The following is a 21,676-nucleotide window of genomic DNA, read 5'->3' on the forward strand; positions in this document are numbered from 1 at the left end:
AAGTGTTATGAAGAATTTATTTGACAGTACCAACATGCATATTAGTTACTTTTGCTTTAATATTATCAAAAATAACTCATGAAGATGGTCCTGTGGGGGTCCAGAAATGAGCCACCCCAAGATATGCCTCAGTGGTATGCAGATCACTTTGAACTAAAGGCAATTTTAGCTTCGAGCTCAAGAGAAACTTCTGGCCCCTCCCCCACCAACTACCTAGAAAATTTTGAATTAAAGGCCTTGTCCAAAATAAATTGACCAGTCTATAGGGCAAGAAAAACTTCTGTTTACTAAACATCTGCTCTTGTTATCATGCTATACTGACTTTTGAAGCCCTCAGGGCACCTTACCCCATCCCTGGCTCAAGATGTTTTATATACCTCAATTCTCCTTTCTATCCTTGAACTCTCTCATGTATGTGGGATTCCCATGAGCATGAGATTTTCTTTAATTTAATTTTTTCGATTATAGTTGACATTCAATATTATATTAGTTTCAGGTGTAGAGCATAATGGTTAGACATTTATATAATTTCAAAGTGATCCCCCTGATTAGTTTGGTGCCCACCTGACGCCCCACATAGTTATTACAATATTATTGACTACATCCCTATGCTGTACTTTACATCCTCGTGATTATTTTGTAACTACTGAAGAAGGGCCCAATTGGGACCCCTGTAGTAGAAGACTCACAGTGACCCTGGCTTCACCTTTCTTACTCTATAGTTTAGCAATAGATTGTCCCCTGTGGCTTGACCCAGAGCTTGGAATGTCCCTTGCCATACAAAGTTGCCTTGAAACTTATGATTAGTGCCTTTATGCATACTTATCACAATTTTTATGATCTTGAGCATTCTTTCTAGATGACTCCCATCTTTATTTCTGGGTTCCTAATGGGCCACTGGAGGACCACGTTACCAGAGGGAAGGCTCTGTGAGGCACGATAGACACGCCCCAAACAGTCATGTAGCCTCTGGAATAATGCCCAGATTTTCCCTTAAGTACCCTAAATCGGACTGAAAAAGTAAAGCAGTTTTTAAAGGAGTTAACCTGCTGCTTTCTCAGATCATTTATGCTCTGACAATAAACATTTATCCTAAGAACTCCTGTGTTGGTTTATTGGCTGAGAGGCACAGGCAGCACAAACCCGGGGAGTCATTTGTTTCCAATTACTCTAATGATTTGTACTTCTTAATCCCTTCACCTTTTTAACCTCTCCCAGTGACCCCCCTCTCATTTGGCAGCCATCGGTTTGTTCTATCTATGAGTCTGTTTCTGTTTTGTTCATTTATTTTGTTTTTTAGTTTACACATATAAATGGAATCGTATGGTATTTGTCTTTCTCTGTCTGACTTATTTTACTTTGCATAACACCATCTAGGTCCATTCAAGCTCTCACAAATGGTAAGATTTCATTCTTTTTTATGGCCAAGTTATATTCCATTGTATATATATACCACTTCTTTATACAGTGTTTACTGATGGACACTTAGGTTACTTCTGTATCTTGGTTATTGTAAATAATGCCGTAAAAAACATAGTGTTTTGAATTTCTTTGGTTAGATAACCATAGGTCAAATTACTGAGTCATAAGGTAGTTCTTTTTAAAATTTTTTGAGGACTCTCCATGCTGTTTTCCATAGTGGCTGTACCAATTTGCAATCCCACCAACGGTGCACATCCTCATCAACATCCTCATCAACCCTTGTTTGTTGATTTATTAATAGCCATTCTCACAGGTGTGAGATGATACCTGATTGTGGTTTTAATGTGCATTTCTCTGATAATTATCTATTAATAATCATAAACTATTATTATAGTTACCGTTGAGCATATTTTCATATGTATATTGGCACCTATATGTCCTCTTTGGAGAAATGTTCATTCAGGTCCTCCACCCATTTTTTAAATTGGGTTATTTGTTTGTTTGTTTGTTTTGGTGTTGAGTTGTTCTTTTAAAGTTTGGGACATTAACCCCTTATCCGATGTATCATTCCAATAAGTGAGTATCTTCTCCTATTTGGTAGGTTGTCTTTTCTTTTTCTTTTTAAATTAAGTTTGTTGAAATAAATTGGTTAATACAATTATATAACATTCAGGTGTACATTATAATTTGATATCTGTATACTCTATTGTGTGTTTACCAACCAAAGTCCAGTTTCCTTCAGCTACCATATGTTTGATCCTGTTTACCCACTTCACCCTTTCCTACTACACTATATTTGATCCCTTTTACCCCGTCTAGCTCCACCCTTCTCCCCCATTCCCTACCCTCTGGTGACCACTAGTCCATTATCTACGTCCATGAGTATCTGTTTGTTTGTCCTCTTCATTTGTTGCTTTTAGATTTTTATCCCACATATAAGTGATATTATGTGATTTTCAACTTTCTCTGGCATATTTCACTTAGCATGACTGTCTCAAGGTCCATTCATGTTGTTGCAAATGTTAGTATTTCATCTCTTCTTATGGCTGAGTAATATTACATTGTATATATGTACTACGGCTTCTTTAGCCAATCATCTATCGTAGGACACTTCGGTTGCTTCCATGTCCTGGCCACTGTGAATAATGCTGCTATGAACATTGGTGTGCTACTATCTTTTCAGATATGAGTTTTCAAGTCTTTGGAGTAAATATCCAGTAGAGGGATTGCTGCATCATATGGTAGATCAAGTCTCAGTTTTTTGAGGAACCTCCATACTGTTTTTTATAGTGGCTGTACCAATTTGCAGTCCCACCAGTAGTGTATGAGGGTTTCTTTTTCTCCGCATCCTCTCCAACATTTGTTATTACTTGTCCTGTTGATTATAGCTATTCTAACAGGTGTGAGATGGTATCTCATTGTGGTTTTAATTTGCATTTCCCTAATAGCTAGTGATGTTGAGTATTTTTTCAAATATTTCTTGGCCATCTGTATGTCCTCTAGGGCGAAGTGTCTGTACAGGTCCTCTGCCCATTTTTTTGATTGGATTGTTTGTTTTTTTGTTGTTATTGAGCCATAAGAGTTCTTTGTATATTTTGGATGTTAGGCCCTTATTGAAGGTGTTGCTTGTAAATATATTTTCCCATTTGGATGATTGTCTCTACCTTGTTGACAGTTTCTTTTGCTGAGCAGAAGCTTTTGATGTAGTTTCATTCATTTATTGTTGCTTTTACTTCCCTTGCCTTTGACGTCAAATTCATAAAATCCTCTTTAAGTCCAAGGTTCTTGAGTTTAGTTCCTATGTTTTCTTCTATGCATTTTATTATTTCAAGTCTTATATTTAGGTCCTTACTCCATTTTAAGTTAATTTTTGGTGTGTGATAGTAGATAACAGTCTAGTTTCATTCTTTTGCAAGTGGCCTTCCAATTTTCCCAGCACCATTTATTGAAGAGGCTTTCCTTTCCCCATTGTATGTTTTTGGCTTTTTTTGTTGTTGTTGACAATTATTTGCCCATATAAATATTGGTTTACTTCTGGACTTTCTTTTCTTTTCCACTGGTCCATATGTCTGTTTTGCTGCCAGAACCATGCCATTTTGATTATTGTCACTTTGTAATATAATTTGAAGTTGGGCAGAGTGATGCCTCCAGCCTCGGTCTTTTTTCTCAGGATGGCTTTGGCAATTTGGAGTCTTTTGTGCTTCCATACAAATCTGATGATTTTTTTGTTCTATTTCTTTTTAAAAAAATGCTGATGGGATTTTGATAGGGATTGCATTAAATCTGTATAACACTTTAGGTGATGTGGTCATTTTAACTATGTTGATTCTTTCAATCCAAGAACACAGAATACCTTTCCATTTCTTTGTATCTCCTTCAATTTCTTTTAATAGGGTCTTACTTATAGTTTTCATTATATAGGTCCTTCATATGTTTCATTAAATTTATTCCTATATATTTTATTCCTTTTATTGCAATTCCAAAAGGAATTATTTTTTCTTCTTTTTCTGACACTTCATTATTACAGTATAGGAATGCTATGGATTTTTCGAACATTGATTTTGTATCCAGAAACTTTACTGTATTTGTTTATTGTTTCTAGTAGTGTTCTTGAGGACTGTTTAGGGTTTTCTATATAGAGAATCATGTCATCCACAAATAGTGACAGTTTGACTTCTTCATTTCTACTTGGATGCCTTTTATGTCTTCGTCTTGTATGATTGCACTCACTAGGGCCTCCAATGTTATATTGAATAACAGTGGTGATAGTGGACAGCCTTGCCTTGTTCCTGATCTTAGAGGGAAGGTTTTTAGTTTTTCAACAGTAAATATAATGTTGGCTGAGGGTTTTTCATACATGGCCTTTATTATGTTAAGGTATTTTCCTTCTATACTGATTTTGTTAAGTGTTTTGATCATAAATGGATGCTGTATCTTGTTGAAGGCTTTTTCTGCAACTATTGATATAATCATATAATTCTTATTTTTTAATTTGTTTATGTGGTATATCACATTAATCGATTTGCATATGTTGAACCATCCCTGTGCCCCTGGGATGAAGCCCACCTGACCATGATGTATAATCCTTTTAATATATTGCTGTACTCAGTTTGCTAGTATCTTATTTAGGATTTTTGCATCTGTGTTCATGAGAGATATTGGTCTGTACTGTTCTTTTTATGTGTTATCTTTACCAGGTTTTGGCATCATAGTAATATTGGCTTCATAAAATGAGTTGGGAAGTATTGCCTTCTCTTTGATTTTTTGGAAAAGTTTAAGGAGAATAGGTATTAAATCTTCTTAGAATGTTCATTAGAATTGACTGGTGAAGCCCTCTGGTTTTGACCTTTACTTTTTGGTAGGTTTTTGATGATTGTTTCAATTTCCATACTGCTGATCAGCCTATTTAGATTTTCCAGATCTTCTTGATTCAGCCTAGGAAGGTTGTATTTTTATAAGTACTGGTCCATTTTTTCTAGATTATTAAATTTGGTATTATATACTTTTTCATAGTATTCTTGCATGATTCTTTGTATTTCTGCAATGTCAGTCGTAATTTCCCCTCTTTCATCTCTGATTTTGTTTATTTGTGTTCTTTATCTTTTTTCTTTAGTGAGTCTAGCCAGGGGGTTGTCAATTTTATTAACCTTCTCAAAGAACAAGCTCTTTGTTGCATTTATTTTTTCTATTGATATTTTGTTTTCAATTTCATTTATTTCTGCTCTAATTTTGATTATTTCTCTCCTGCTGACTTTAGGCTTCATTTGTTCTTCCTTTTCTAGTTTTTAAAGATGAAACATTAGGTTGTTTATTTGGGTTCATTCTTGTTTTTGGAGATAGGCTTGTATTGATATGAACTTTGCTCTTATGACCGCTTTTGCCGTGTCCCAAAAGTTTTGATATGTTGTACTATCATCATTCGTTTCTATGTATCTCTTGATCTCTCTTTTTCTTTCTTTCCTGACCCAGTTATTCTTCAGTAGCATATTGTTTAATATCCATATATTTGTGGTTCTTCCTGATTTTTTTCTGCAGTTGATCTCTAGTTTTAAAGCATTATCATACCAACCATATGAGAATATGGTTGGTATGATTTCAACCCTCTTATATTTGTTGAGGCTATCTCTGTGTCAGAATGCGGTCAAACCTTGAGAATGTTCCATGTGCACTAGAGAAGAATGTATAAACAGCTGTTTTGGGATGGAAGGCTCTATAAATGCCAGTTATGTCCAATTGGTCTACTGTGTTGCTTACGGATGTTATTTCCTTATTGATTTTTCTTTTTGGATGATCTGTCCATATCCGACAGTGAGGTATTTAGGTCCCCTACTACGATAGTGTTTTGGTCTGTTTTTCCTTTTAGTTCTGTTAGTAATTGCTTTACATATTTTGAGGCTCCCTCTTTGGGGGCATAGATATTAATAAGTGTTAAGCTAAGCAGGGTCAGGCCTGGTTAGAACTTGGATGGGAGACCACCTAGGAGGACCAGGTGCTATAGGCATAAAAAAATAAAAAAAGAGATTGTAAGCTGACACAGTCCTTGCAATCTGTGAGGTCAACCAAGGGTTGCCTTGCCTAAAAATAAATAAATAAAATAAGTGTTATGTCTTCTCGGTGCATGATTCCCTTTATCATTATGCAATGTCCCTCAGTATCTTTCTTTATCTTTTTTATTTTGAAGTCTATTTCATCTGATATTAGTACCTCTACTCCTGCTTTTCTCTGAATGCCATTTGCTTGAAATATCATTTTCTACCCTTTCACTTTGTCTTTGGAGCTGAGATGTATCTCCCAGAGGCAGCACATAGTTGGGTTTTGTTTTTTGATCCATTCTGCAACTCTGTGACTTTTTATTGGTGAGTTCAGTCCATTTACATTTAGGGTGATTATTGAAATATGAGGACTTCTTATAGCCATTTTGTCTTTTGCTTTCTGGTAGTTCGATTTTTCCATTGCTTCCTTGTCCTTGTGTTTCTGTTTTCTTTATTTTGGTTGGCTTTTGTGGATTTTCCCTCTGGCTCTTCTTGTTTTATGTTATATACTTCAGTTCTGAATCTTTGGTGTGTGGTTACCATTACAAATATGTAAAAGATAGTTATATATATTATAGTCATCCATTTTCTTCTGTGTATGCCTTATCTCCATTCCCCTTTGCAAATTTGGATCTTTGAATCCTCCCCTTTTTAGTCATCGTTATTTCAGTTTGTCCCTGTGTATGCTGAACCTTCATTACTGTCTTGTTATAGCAATTCTCTTCTTATTATTTAAGCTTATAATGCTCTGTTCTTAGTAAGGGTTGGACTCCTCTGCTTCTATTTGCCTGATAGTCACTTTACTCCTAATTATGTATTTTATTTTATTTTATTTTATTTATTTTATTTTATTTTATTTTATTTTTTTTTGTCATTTTATTTTAGGTGAACTGACCACTTTCAATATTTCCTGTATTGTAGGACTCGTAGTGCAGAATTTCCTCAATTTTTGTATGTCTGGAAAGGTCTTAATTTATCCTTCATATCTAAAGGAGAGCTTAGCTGGATACATTATTCTTGACTGGTAGTTCCTTTCCCTTAATAGTTTAAATATTTGATTCCATTTCTTTATGGCTTATAAGATTTGTGCTGAGAAGTCTGAGGATAATATAATGGGTTTTCCTTTATAAGTTACTATTTTCTTCTCCCTGGCTGCCCTGAGAATTCTATCTTTGTCATTGATTTTTGATAACTTTAATACAATGTGTCTTGGTGAAGGCCTTTTTGGTTTGAGATAGTTGAGTGTTCTGTTGATTTATTGGATTCCAAGCTCCAGCTCATTCCTTAGATTTGGGAAATTCTCATCAACTATTTGTCTAAAAATGCTTTCTAATCCCTGCTCCTTTTCCTTACTTTCAATAATGCCCATTATTCTTATGTTTCCTCTCCTGATGGTATCAGCTAGTTCTTGTATTTCTCTTTCATTATTTTTATTCTTCGGTTTCTCTCTTCTTCCTTCTGATTCATTTCCAGATTTCTGTTTTCAATATCACTGTTCCTTTCTTCCATTTGGTCAATCCTATTTCTCAAGCTTTCTATTTCATTTTTCAACTCTGCAAGAGAGAGAGAGAGAGAGAGAGAGAGTGTGTGTGTGTGTGTGTGTGTGTGTGTGTGTGTGTGTGTGTGTGTTTATCTCCAGGAGATCTATCGTGTTCTTTTTGAGGGTTTCGATCTTCTTGCTCTGCCGATCTAGTTGTTTTTTCAGTTCCTGAAATTGTTGATATGACTCGTTTCTGAACTCACAGAGTTTTTTCAGAAGTACCATCCTGAATTCTGTCATTTAAGTTCCATATTTCTATGGCTGTAAGCTTATTTTCTGTAGATTTTTCTCCTTTTTTTCTGAGATGGCTTGTCACCTTGGCTGTTCATGGTGTTTAACGGACTTTTTCTCAGCCTGGGCATTAATGGAAATGTATTCTGCTTTTTTCCAGAAAGATTTATTATATAAAGGTCTCTCTTTAACCTGCTTCAAAGAAGGCACTTTTCTTTTGGATTCCAGTAGATATGTCTAAGCCTCTTGGATCCCTGCTTTATACAAAACCTAAAAATGACTTTTTAAATTTTCTTGTAGATATTTAATCACACTTGCTACCCTCAGTTTCAGTCCCTGTCAGTGTCAGTGACAGTCTTGGCAGCATTTGCTCAGATTCCCCTGAGGCTCTGCGATGGTTGGTGTCAGAAGGTATGGAGGAGGGACCCTCTGCGTTAGGGGTTTAGGACTGCGGCTCATTCTCGGTTTTGCAACCAGAGCTGGTAAAAATCAACTGTTGTTTCTCTGCGGTCCCATCCCACTTCTTTGCTTTCTGATGACTAGACCCTCCACTGGCTGCATGGAACTTGCAGCACTTACAGGCAGGGCTGTTCAGGGAAGCTGGCACACCTTCTCCCCTCCAGGGAGCTCCAGAGTCTCTGAGAGGCAGCTTCTTTATTTCTTCCAGTCCACTGCCCAACACCTGGGGTTCTAATCTGTGGTAGCTCTTATGTGCAGATCCCACGTTCAGATGTGGTTGTGTGCAGTTTGGGTATTTTTTGTTGTTGTTGAGTTTTAGATATTCAGCTTATTGTTGTTCCAAGGAGAGAGATTTGAGGATGTCTCTCACTCCATCATATTTCGCAGAATCCTTGTCTTTTCTTTTTTATTGATGGCTTCCTTTGCTGTGCAAAAACTTATTAGTTTGATATATTTCCATTTGTTTGTTTTTTCTTTTGTTTCTCATGCTTGAGGAGATATGTCCAAAAAAATTACTAAGGGCAATGTCAGAGAGTTTACTCTCTACGTTTTTTTCTAGGAGTTTTGTGATTTGGGGCTTACATTTAAGTCTTCAATCCATTTTGAGTTTATTCTTCTATATGGTGTATTTTTTTTTTTACATGCATCTGTTCAATTTTCTCAACACCATTTATTGAAGGGAATGTCTTTCCCTACTGTATATTCTTGCTTACTTTGTTAGAGATTAACTGACTATAGAGATGTGGGTTTATTTCTAGGCTCTCTATTCCGTTCCATTGATCTATATGTCTCTTTTTATGCCAGTACCATGTTGTTTTGATTACTATAGTCTTGTAGTATAATTCGATCAGGTAACATGGTACCTCCTACTTTTTTCTTCTTTCTCAAGATTGCTGTAGCAATTGCTGTGGTTTCATATAAATTTTAGGATTATTTGTTCTACTTGTGTAAAAAATGCTATTGGTATTTTGATAGGGATTGCGTTGACTCTATAGATTGCTTTGGGAAGTACGGACATTTTAATGATGTTAATTCTTTCTGTCCATGACTATGCATACAAGATTGATTTTATTTTTTCTTGTCAATCTGCCTCTTGTTGATTTGGTTATTCAGCCAGCCCAAAAAGAACCAGAGGAAGGAAAGGGAAAATTTTCCTATTCCCCACAGTTTTAATGCTGTGTGCAGGATTTTCACTGGCTGGTAAAAGTCTTCCTGGCTAGCTGAGAAATTTCTTTCCCTGGCTGGTGCACTGGGTTGTGCCCTGAAGAGTCTGGAAAAAAGGCATTATTCTGACATTCTAAGAGTATGTTATTTTAGATGCAAAAAGACAAGAGATGGTTTCACTTAAGGTTACAACTGACCTTTGTCAAGAAAGCTACGGGCCTAGGACTGACTACCCACCATGACCCACTCTTAGAAATTATTATGTTCAGACATCCTATGTGGTTAATTTCAGTCTCTGAGTTTATAGGGCCCACCATGCAGGCCTTCCATGAGCTTGTCAGATTTAGTATGTGGCCCCTTTTTTTGTCCACATAATGTAGAGTAAAACAAGCCTTCCTGCTCTTTTTTGGCAACTCTTGCACAAGTGACCTGCATACCCTTAGCTTGGAGGTCAGGTCTGAGTGTGTTCTTTATATCTTCTAGAGAAAGGAAAGTTAAAATAGGTAGTTGGATGTTCTTTGGAAAAGTTGGAGTCTTGAGATCTGGCTGAGCTGACTGAGCCAGGTTTTGAGAATGGAGGTTTAGACAAGACACTATGATTATACTGAAGTTATTAGACAGGACAGAAGGCTCCCTGGAGAAAACCTCCCACACAGGAGAATTAGATGGCCAGACCCTCTTCCATACCCTACTACAAATGTCCCGGGTAATGGCTCTGCTGGAAGCTGATATTCAATGTGACATAGGAGCCATTCTGGAGGTCTTTCCTTCTAAAGTTAATTGGTCAAAAGTTGAATTATGTATGCAGGAAGAAGAACATCTAAAAGCATTCACTGAATATTTTATATAAACTCTCCAAAGACATACAGCATTGAATCTGGAAGCTCCACAGCACAGAAACCTCGTAATATCCGCTCTAGTGGGAAATTTTCTCACAGATTAAAAAAAAAAATCAAAATAGCATAGTTGGGTGGTCAAAGCTACTGCTAATTGTGATAATGGAAGCTGCCATGCAATTCTTTCAGAATAGTTTACAGGAAAGCTGAAAAAAATAAGAATTAAAGTAACAATTCTTGGTCTGCAACTTGAATCTTTAGAGAAGCAAAAATATAACTCAGAATTAATCAGATCCCACTCAGAGCTCTTCTTATTTGTCTCCAGACAATTGCAGGTATTGCAAGGAACAAGGACGTTGGATAAGAAATTGTCCTGCACTTAAGAAGAAGGAAAGTCTGGGAAGCAACTTCCCTAAGTACATGCACTCTCAGAAGGTATATTTTTCTTCTCCTGAGAGGGAATTGCCCATCAAGTGATGGGGTCAGTGGATCCTCAGTTGCAACCCAGAGCCTACCATTAAACTTAAAGTAGAGGATTGGAAACTGAATTTTTTTACCACTTTTTTTTTTTTAACATTTACTATGAAACAAACTTTATACTATGTACTTTCTTCTTCCTTTGTATTATACCTTTCAGATTGATGTCCAGGACTGGTATTATTAGATCTTGAACATTTTTATTTGCACAAGAATATGGAACGCTTTACAAATTTGTGTGTCATCCTTACGCAGGGGCTGTGCTAATCTTCTTTGTATTATTCCAATTTTAGTATTTGTGCTGCTGAGGCAGCACTGGAACAAAATTTATTAATTGACCCTGGTATGACTTTCTATACTATCTGTTCACATCTGATTTTATTCACGCTATTTCATTGCCCATATCTCAGCCCACTCCAATATCTTTAGGCCTTGATAACACCCATCATGCCTTTTTAGTTTCAAACTGCTCACCAGCAAGTCTCTATGGCAGAGATTTGTTATATAAATTTAATGCCATTATAAAATGTAATGAGAAGAGCATTTTTATTTTCTTGCACTCAAACCAAGCCCCAAATCTCTTACTTTCTTTATTAGAAAGTCATCCTGACTTAAATTTCTCTGACGAGGATGAATTTTTAAAAGATACCCTTTGGGCCACACATGCAAATGAAGTCAAATTGCTACAGAATACAGAGCCTATGCACACGACTTGGAAAAAGAATAAACCATTTTTCATCAGAAGCCCAATATCCTCTCTCTAGGGAGGCAGAGTGAGGAATTTTTTTTTACATCTTCACCCTGTAATACTCCAATTTTGGTAGTAAAGAAAGAAGACAATTTGACTCAGATGGGAATCGAAGTTATTGATTTGTACAGGACCTAAGAAACATAAACTCTTTTGTAATTGCTCACCACCCACGGGTCCCTAATCTGCTACTATTCTTACTATTCCAGCCTGGTTTATAGCAGTTGGTCTCTGCTCAGCATTCTTTTCAATCCCTGTCTATTCTGACTCCAGGTTTCTTTTTATATGTACTTTTAAAGGGACAGAGTAACATGGACTCTATACTTCGAGGAAATCATGAGTCCCCCTCAATGTTTTTCCAAATTCTTAATACAGATTTAGACTCTTTAGCCTTTACCTAAGCTTCTATGCTTGTTCAGTATGTAGATGACCCTTTCCTCTGTAATAAAACTAAGCAGGGAACAGTTATAGACTTCCTCATTCTCCTAAAGACACTACCTGAAAGAGGCCATAAAGCCCCCAGATCTAAATTTCAGTGGGTAAAGATTACTGTTACCTACTTAGGACATGAGATATCTCAGGATATTCAAAAGCTAACCCTAAATGCCTTGAGTCAATTTTGTCTACCCCTTTCCCCAAGACAAAAAAAAAAAAAAATTGTTTTAGAGGCAGCTGGCTACCGTTGCCAGTAGATTCCTAATTTTGCAGCCCTTTCTAAATCTCTGTATGCTCTTCTCCCTGATAACATCTCAGAGCCTATTTTCTGGCCTTCAGAGGCACTAACCACCTTTGAAGACCTAAAATTAGCTTTGTCCCCACCCCTGGCTCTTGGTTTACCTCACTTTGACAAATCCTTTGATTTATACTGCCATGAAAATAATGGGATTGCTGCAGGCATTCTAAGACAATCTTTGCTTTTCAGACATGCTCTATAGCATATTTCTCATGCCAATTAGATCCTGTGGCATCAGGTATGTCCCCAGGCCTACATTTTGGTGGCTGTAGCTGCTACCTTGATTGACAAAGCCAGTACTCTAATGTTTGACTTCTGCATTCACCTCTATGTTCTCCATGCCACGTCTGCTATTTTACAAGTTCATAGGACACAACACCTCTCTACACGGCAACAGACCACCTAAGAACAGGGACTTTTAATTAATCCTTCCATCATCTTACATCATAATACTTTGGATCCAGCTACTTTACCACCCCTTCCTAATGATGGAGAGCTTCACAATATCCCACTTGATTGTCTGACAGGTACATACATGGGATCAAAGCCACGAGAGGATCTCTCAAACATCTATTTAGACAACCTGGACTTACTTTTATTTTGTAATGGCTCCTGTAAACAAAATTTCTAGGGAAACATAATAACTGGCTATGCCATAGTTTTCCCACACTTGAGGCATACATATTTTTTGCCCCCGGTAAAATTAGCCCAAGCTGCTCTTAGCTCTTACTCATAGCTCTTACTAGAGTTTGCACATTGACTGAAAGAAAAACTGCCACTATTTATGAAGACTTCAATACGCCTTTGGAATCTGTCACATGGTTGGCACAATTTGGAAATCCTATGAATTCATAGCTTCTGCAGGTAGTCCTATTGCTAATGGGCATATAATTGCTGACCTACTTCAAACCCTTCACCTCCTTTCTAAAATTGCTATTGGTCACTGCTCGGCTCATACTAAGGAGACATACTGTTTTGGAAAACAATAGTGCTAACAGAGTTGCTAAATATGCAGCTCAAAATGGACCACCTTAACCTTTCTCCACCCAGTTTTTAAATCTGCTTTAAACTTCATCGATGTTATTAACTACCAGGCAAATGTCCTACATTCTGAAAAAGAAAAACATACAAAAGGGTGCCAAACAACTATCTGGTGGATAATTTGTTGGGCCAAACAGACTTTCCATAGCTCTTTTTCCTTTAACCTTTTGGCTTGCAGTTATATCCCACTAAGCAGGACATTTGTGCAGATGTGAGGCTGGAGGAGGGTGGGGATAATTAAGGAATTAAAACAGGACAATTGGTTTTTCCCGGCATCCACAAAATTTCTATCCAGAATATTTCCTAGTGTGCACTTGTAAATCCCACCAAATCCCTGGGAGAAATAATGTACCTCAAGACTGCCCTTTGGGGCATTCTAAATGGATTTTATAGACTTTCCCCCCCAGCTATTGGGTATTCTCACTGTTTGATGATTGTCTGCATGTTTAGCGGGTGGACCAAATGTTATTCAATTAGATGTGCTAATGCCACTTCAGGGGTAAAGAAATTAATAACTGAGATTATTTCTTGGCTTGGTATTCCTTTACAGATTGAATCAGATCAAGGTACTCATTTTACAGCCAAGATAAACCACTTGTTTGCAAAACCTCTGAGGTACTCAATAAAATTTCATACCCCATATCAGATATCCTTAAACATCGGGACAAGTGGAACCTAAAAATCTAGAGGTACAAAGGATTCTAGGAAACATCTAGCAAGAAACTGGACTTAAATGGCCAGAAGCATTGCCCTTGACCCTTATAAAGATCTGGAATACTCCAAATAGGAAACATTGATGAACTCTTTTGAAATAGTTTTTGGGCACCCAGTGTCTACTGGTTTCTCTAAACCTTCCATTTGTGGAGTAAGTGAACATTATGGGAATTTATGTGAACAGTTTGATATTATGACTAGCTATATACACGAACTAACTAGTATACTCGAAGCATATCATCAACAGGCAAAAGAGATGTGGCCCTTATCAACTGACAAGCCTTACCATCTCTTTCGACCAGGAGGCCAGATGAATATCAAGATCTTTAGAAGAAAACGGTACCTGTCACCTCAATGGGAAGGACCTCATGAAGTACTGCTGACCACCTACACTGCCATCAAAATTAAAAAAGGTCCTCTTGGATCCACACAAGCCATAGCAAAACAGACACAGATTGTTATCACTCTCTAGACAGCTGGGAGTCAGTCTCAACAGGTAATCATAAAGTAAGGATCTTAGGACAAATTCTTAGGCTCCAGAAGCAGACAGCACCACAAACGAGGCAGTTTTTCTAAAGATCACTGATCAAGAAACTGCTTCCACTTATCCTCACTTCTTATTGACACTCCTCATACATATATGCACTAAAAAATATACCTATCTTTTTATTAATAATTTTCTACATTTATTAATAAGAAAGCTGACTGGAGAGTACCTGACTTCATTAACCCTACTTCTTCACTCTGTAAAGCTTCCAGTATGGGCTCCCTATCAACCTGTATCTTGCTCTTACTAACCTTCTCTTTTTCAACAAGTCTGATGCAGACCAAACACTTTCTTATGCTAGTTTACCAAACCTCGGCCACGTTAACTAATCGATCTAACTGTTATATCAAAATCTAGATACTGCAAAAGGGCCTAAAATAATCTTTGTGCCTGCAAATGTGAACACCTGGTGGACTGAGCATGGAAGATGAATAAGCGATTGGGCATGATATCCACAGCAGGAAAAATGCCACTGTCTTTTCTTCTTCTGGTGTGTCAGTTGGGCCCCAGAAAACCCCTATAAAAGCTCAAGGACTGTCCATTGCTCAGATATAGACAATAGGCAAAAATTTTCCCCTTTGCATTGATAACAGACATGACACTGAGCCTTTTTTTAGGTAACATACCAGATAATAATGCAATCAAACTCTGTAGTTTGACGCCGAGGGTGCCATCTTTGAATTTCAAGGAAATTGTAAGTGACTCTAGCACTACCTTTTTTAGAACAAATGCCTGCCAAATCACCAAATGTTCTGGATGGCTCACAAACCACCTTTGTATAACTTGGGGTATTACAGTTGTGTTCTGCAGGTTCAGGGTACTGACCTTCTGATGCATGGTTCTGGCAGCTGGAAGAATATGCGAGGAGCTGCAGGCAGATGTAACATAGCTTTATTCAGGCATAGCAGGACACAGCAAGACACAGACACAGCTCCAGCTCCCCCACCTGCACAGGAGGGACTGTTCTTGTAACAAGGTGCACATTAGTGGCTTAAGGCCAGGTAGGATAATCAATCACAATCGATCACAGTGAGTATGTATCCTACAGGTTGTATAGGACACTGTATCTAAAGTTACCTGGGACGCTGTAGCTAAGGTCATCCGGAAACCACATGGCTTGCTGGGAGGGAGCCTGACCGCATCCATTTTGTTCGTCAGTTCCCTCACCCAACAAGCTGCCTCCCTGATTAAGTGGACCAATATCACAAACTATGTGTGGGCGGATCAAAAAGTCTTGACTTAATGGTTAGTTGATAGAACCAAGCTTTGCAGCTGCTAACACCAGACTAAAGGCCTCCTATGCCAGCGATTTTACAGTCTGTTTTGCTCTTACAGATTGATATGAACACATGGAAGATGAAGGTATATGGATCACATAAATCATGACATATCTCAGGTCCTAGGAATTACAGATTCCACTTTAACCTTGACTGTAAATCACAGTGGTCTTTTTATCTTATGTGGTGATAAGACATATAAAGGGTTTCCACCTAAATGGTCAAGATAATGTGGACTTGGATACATGGCTCTTTCTGTCACCAAACACTCCACGCTAAAAGCCAGCCAAATTGCATTCACAGAATTGTGCCACATTAACATGCCAGTTGAGAAACTGTAGAAAAATCCGCTTGTGTATCACAACTCAAAGAGGATAAGAAATGGAGAAGGCAATCCCAAAACTCTCCATGGTTACAGAACAAGAGTTTAATAACTCTATGCAAACTCTGAAACTACTCCAGTTGGAAGTTGACAGCTGACACTGTTGTTCTCCAAAACTGACATGCTTTGGACACACTGAATGCTCAACAAGGAGTTGTGCAATCATTGGTGAAAAATGTTGCTTCTATGTAATACAAATAGGACAAGAGTGTCTAACTTAAACCTGTTAAAAGACAGGATTAATATCAATCATCAGATAAATAAAGCAAAGACATCTTATTGGACTGATGTTCCCGGGCTTGGGGAACTGGTCAAATGGGGTGTGGGGTGTGCTAGCTGGGAAATTACTGTTTGGCTATCGCCCATGGGAACATAGCATTCTAACAATAAGCTTTCTGCTTCTGTACCCCGGCTTGCACAACCGACCTGTGGGTTGACAGTAAATAGAAGAAAAAAGACCTTTGTGTTCAGACAGAATGAAGAATGGGGTTTAGGGCTTAAAAACCCTGTACCTCTACATTTTGGGGCTGCTTAATTTGGGGTCTGCGTATCCCTGGCAGACCCAGCTGGCTGAATAAAGAGTGTTTCCTATAACTCACTGAGTTCTGGTGGTCTGTGTGTCTACCGGGGGCTGGCGGCTACAACAGGGGAAGCATGCTACTGTTCTTTTTGCTTATTCATCCCCATTCTAATCTATGTTCCTTTCTCCCTTTGCAGATCCCTTAGCTCACAGGTTACTCTCTCCTCCACAGCAGCCAGCTCAGCTTTTAACATGTGAAACTTCCAGGGAAGTATCAGAGAGGGAAACCATGTGGGTCCATAATAAGCCACTCGAGATGTGCCTCAGGGGTATGAGGATTACTTTGGGCCAAAGGCAAGTTTAGCTTCAGGCTCAAAAGAAACTTCTGCTCCCCACCCCTCCACCATTACCTAGAAGAATTTGATTTAAAGGCATTTCCCATAAGAGATTATCAGAGATAACTTCTTTACCTATCTGTAGTGCAGGGCAAACCTCTATTTATTAAACATCTACGTTTCTTAGCATTCTGCAATGACCTTTTGAAGCCCCCAAGGTACCTTACTTCAACCCTAGTTCAGTTTGTCTTATATACGTCAATCCCCATTTCTATCTCTGAATCCCTCGTGCATGTGGGGTCTCTGACTTTGTCATGTATGTGGGGTTCACATGAACACGAGATTAAATTTGATCTTCTCTTGTCAATCCGCTTCTTGTTGATTTAATTTTCAGGTCAGCCAAAAAAACCAGAGGAGGGAAAGGAGAATTCTTTCCCTTTCTCCACAGTCCTAACTTCACTTTGCCATTAATTGGATTGTTAGACTTGTATGTCCAGACTATATCTAGCCTGTGAATACAATATGGAGCTGATCAGAAATATATAACTGTGGAGACCATTCCTGGAGGACTGAAAAAATAGCCGTGTTATAAATAACGTTTGTTTCTAGTAAATTCTGAGTCTTAAATTGAGATAATCACTACGGTTGAAGAAGAACCTGGTTGGGACCCCCATAGTAGAGGCCTCACAGCACCCTCATTTTCACTTTTCTTTACCCTGTAGTTTAACAGTAGGTTGTTCTCAATGGCTTGACCCAGAGCTTGGAACATTCCCTGCCATAGAAAGTTGCTCTGAAATTTATGATTAGTGCCCTTAGGCTTACTGATCACAATCCTTCTCATTTAGCATTCTTCCCAGACTGCTCTCATCTCTGTGCCTGGGTTGCTAACAACACTGGAGGACCCTGGTGCCAGAAGAACGGCTCTGTGAAGCACAACAAAAACCCCCACCCCCAACATCACGTAGCATCTGGAATAATACCCAGATTTTCCTTAAATACCCTAAGCCGGACTGAGAGGGCAAGGCAGTCTTTGAAGGTATTAACCTGCTGCCTTCTCAGATCACCAGTGCTCTGACAATAAATGCTTATTCTAAATATCCCAACTCCTGTGTTGGTTTATTGGCTGAGTGGCACAGGCAGCATGAGCCCTGACTTGGTTGCCCTCCAGTTTCACTGTGAATAGGACAGCAGGGCAGTTAATGATAAACATAAGAATTTCAGTTCAGTACCAATATCAGTGATTCTAGAAAACTTAAGTTTCAAGTCTTTGTGGGAACCTCAGTTCATTTCTCTTGAGGTTCTGGCTTCAAATGGGAAGCACGAATCCAGCTGGGTTTTCTTTCACTTTGGTAGCCATATCAAAATACATGTCCCTTTCCATGTAGTGACAGCCCTTTTGCCTCAAGGGCACCTTTACCTATGTGAAATCTCCCAGCAGATAGGGGTGGCAGACCTCCTCCAATGGGTCTTTTCAGGTCTTTATGACTTTATGTCTTAGGGTTTCTACAGAGAGAAGCCTTCTTAAATATTTAACATGGTTATGAGAGGACTCAGCAAAAACTGGGCCCAGGACACGATCTCAGACTCAAATTCCTAGGCCTGCAAAACATAAGTTCCAAAGTTCAAAGGGAGTGATACTGCACTTTCTGGGACAGTCGCCCTCATTCTTAACAAGGGTCACGGTATAGCTGCAGGCCATTCTTACTTGCTAGCCTTTATTGTGAAGTGTTCCAAGTCAGATTCAATGTTGTACTTGCCCAAAGGGCTGAGGGCACAGTCCACTGAATGACAGTGGACTTCAGGCCATTTGGATACCCTGCAAACCCTAATGAGACAAAATCTCTTACCTTCCACAGGCCTTGATTTTATGGAATCTAAATGCCATCAGGTGCCTGGCAAAGCCAGTCAAGGAAACCTGTTTTCACCTTGGCTGTGGCCTATAAAGGATTCTACTGACAAACCATACATCTCATACATTTGGGAAAATGTCACCTATTTCATAGACGTGGTAAGAGTCTAGTGCTTTCAGAGTCCCTCTCAGATGATTGATGCAGATGGTTCTGTCAATGACACATTACTAATCTATCAGATGGGAAGTGTGGTACAATAAATACTTTGCTAGCTGATTCCCAGAGTCCAGTCAAATTTCTTTTAGCCCTTTTCTCCAATTTGTCCATTTTTTTCTGTGAAGCATCTTGTTGCTATAAACACTGAACTCTTTTACAGGTAAAAGCAACTTAATGAGAATTTGGACTCATTAGCTAGAGGTACAGAAAAAAAGGAAAAATGCAGAACATAGAGAAAAAACTATGCAGACGGCAGAATCAAAATCAGAAAAATGGCAGGGTATACAAACAAATGACGTCCCCCCACCCCCTGCAAACTTACAGATACAGACAACAGAATGGTGGTTATCATAGGAGAAGGGAAGTGGGGGGAGGATGAAGAGGGTAAAGGGAGTCATGTACATGGTGATGGAAGAAAACTAGACTTCAGGTGCTGAGCACACAATAGAGTATACAGATCTTCTCTTATAAAGTCGTACACTTGATATTTACATAATGATATTAACTAATGTTAATAAAAAATTTAAAAAAAAATTTAGGGTTAGGGACTATAGGGGTTAATGAAGCAACAGATTCATTTACCTCTCTAAGATTTGGTACAAATCTCTACAGTGGCCAGCCGTCTTTCTCAAATGTATCTTCCTTGCTTGCTAGAAGTATGGGAATATGACAGGGTGAGTGTCCCTTTTTAAAAATTATCTCTAGTGTTTCTAATTTTTTTTTTTTTTATAACTAGTTCGATTTCCCCTAACTGAGCCATTGAAAAAAGAGTGTTTTACACATGACCATGGCTTATCCTTTGGTAAGCTATTTTTATTGGTTTTATATCCAAGTGGTGCATGGATCTGTTTCTGCCCAGGTGCTTTTTAAGCATGATGTGAGACTGCCACTTTGTCATTACCCCTTTCTAGTGGAATGCACAAAGAAACCAAGTTAAAGACATTTTTTCCCCCCAGGGGCCTCCACAAATACTCCATTGGAGTGCAGAATATAGTATCTTTCTCTCCTCTATGGGTTTACGGGAGAATCAGAAGAAAGTAAGAATGTCTGTTCTTTAGAGAACCTGTCTGCTTGGAAACTGCAGATAAAGGGTAACAGTTGAAAAGAATTCTGTTGTTGGATAGAGTCTTTTAAAATATTTATTAGGTCAATATGGTTTATGGTGTTGTCAAAGCTATATCTGTACTGACTTTATGTCTACTCAGTTATCAGTTACTGAAAGAAGAATGTCGAACACTCAAACTATAATTGTGGATTTGTTTCTTTTTCCTTGCAGGTCTATCAGTTTGTGCTTCATATATTTTGAAGTTCTGGTATTTAGGTGTATGCACATTTAGAAATGTCATATCTTCAGCATTTTGAAATATTTCTTTATAATCCTGGTAATAGTCCTTTTAAAGTCCACTTTGTCTAATAGTAATATAACTACTCTGAGTATGTTTTATTTAGTGGTTGCATGGTATATCTTTTTTCATTATTTTACTTTTAGCTAGCTGTGTCTTTATATTTAGAGTGGGTTTCTTATAGAGAACATATTTGTCTTGCTTTTTACCCAGTCTGATAACATCTGACTTTTGTTTGTAGTATTTAAGCCATTTATATTTAAAGTAATTGTTAATAAGATGTGCATTGGTATGGCTTTCTTTGTTTCCTATGTTTAGGGTTCATTGAGCTTTTTGGATCTCTTGGTTTCCATCAAATTTGGAAAACTGAAGGATATTATTCTTCAAAATTTTATCTGCCCTCTCTTATTCTAGGACTTCAGTAACATGTATGCTGAATTAGTTAATCTTGTCCCATGACTCCTTAATATTTGTCCCTCTCTTTTTCATTTTTTATTTCTCTTTTCTTCTCTGATCTTTTCTCTGTAATATGTACTCTGCCATAAATCTCATCTAACCTTTCTTTTTAAAATATTTTCTATTTCTCTTCTGAAATTCTATATTCTTGAACATACTTATGATATCTGGTTCTATGTCTTTGTCTATTAATTACATTATCTTTGTTATTTACTAATCTGATTTTACAATATATTTTTTCCTGATTATGGGTAATATTTTCCTGCTTCTTTTCATGTTTCTTTTTTTAAATTAAATGTTTATAACATATCTATATAATACAAAAATTTTCACTGTAACCATTTTATAAGTGCACAGTTCAGTGGAACTAAGTCCATTCACATTATTGTGCAATCATCACCACCATCCATCTCCAAACTTTTTCATCTTGCAAAACTGAAACTCTGTTCTTATTAAACATTAACTCTTCATTTCTGACCCCACTCCACCCTTCCCTGGCAACCACTATCCTACTTTTTACCTCTATGAACTAGACTACTCTAGATACCCCATATGAGTAGAATTGTACTTTTAATTGTGACTTTTACATTGTTGGGTCCACGATGTAGTTGAATTCCTGTAAAGAGTGTGGGATTTTCTGCTAAAAAAAAAACAGCTTGAAAGGATCAAACCGATCTTTAGTAGTTTAGCTGTGCTCCAGAACAAAGTGCAATAGTCTTTCAAGAAAGACAATGTCTAGTCCAACATATTCAAGGTCTTTCCATGCTGGACCCCCTCCCAGCCCTGAGTGAGCACCAATAATATTCAGTGTCCAAGTTCCAAATCAGATTACTGGGTGAAGAAAACTCAAAAG

At 37.9% G+C, this 21,676-nt stretch overlaps 1 non-coding gene across 1 annotated transcript; it reads right to left on the minus strand.

The window, feature by feature from the left end:
- Positions 1 to 10,871: 10,871 nt before the first annotated feature.
- LOC118604388 lies at positions 10,872 to 10,977 on the minus strand. Its single transcript, XR_004951704.1, has one exon. It is a non-coding gene; the product is annotated as a U6 spliceosomal RNA (small nuclear RNA).
- Between the last annotated feature and the right edge of the window lie 10,699 nt (positions 10,978 to 21,676).

The sequence above is a fragment of the Rousettus aegyptiacus genome, unplaced genomic scaffold (genome assembly GCF_014176215.1).
Source record: "Rousettus aegyptiacus isolate mRouAeg1 unplaced genomic scaffold, mRouAeg1.p scaffold_m13_p_6, whole genome shotgun sequence".
Classification (NCBI taxonomy): domain Eukaryota; kingdom Metazoa; phylum Chordata; class Mammalia; order Chiroptera; family Pteropodidae; genus Rousettus; species Rousettus aegyptiacus.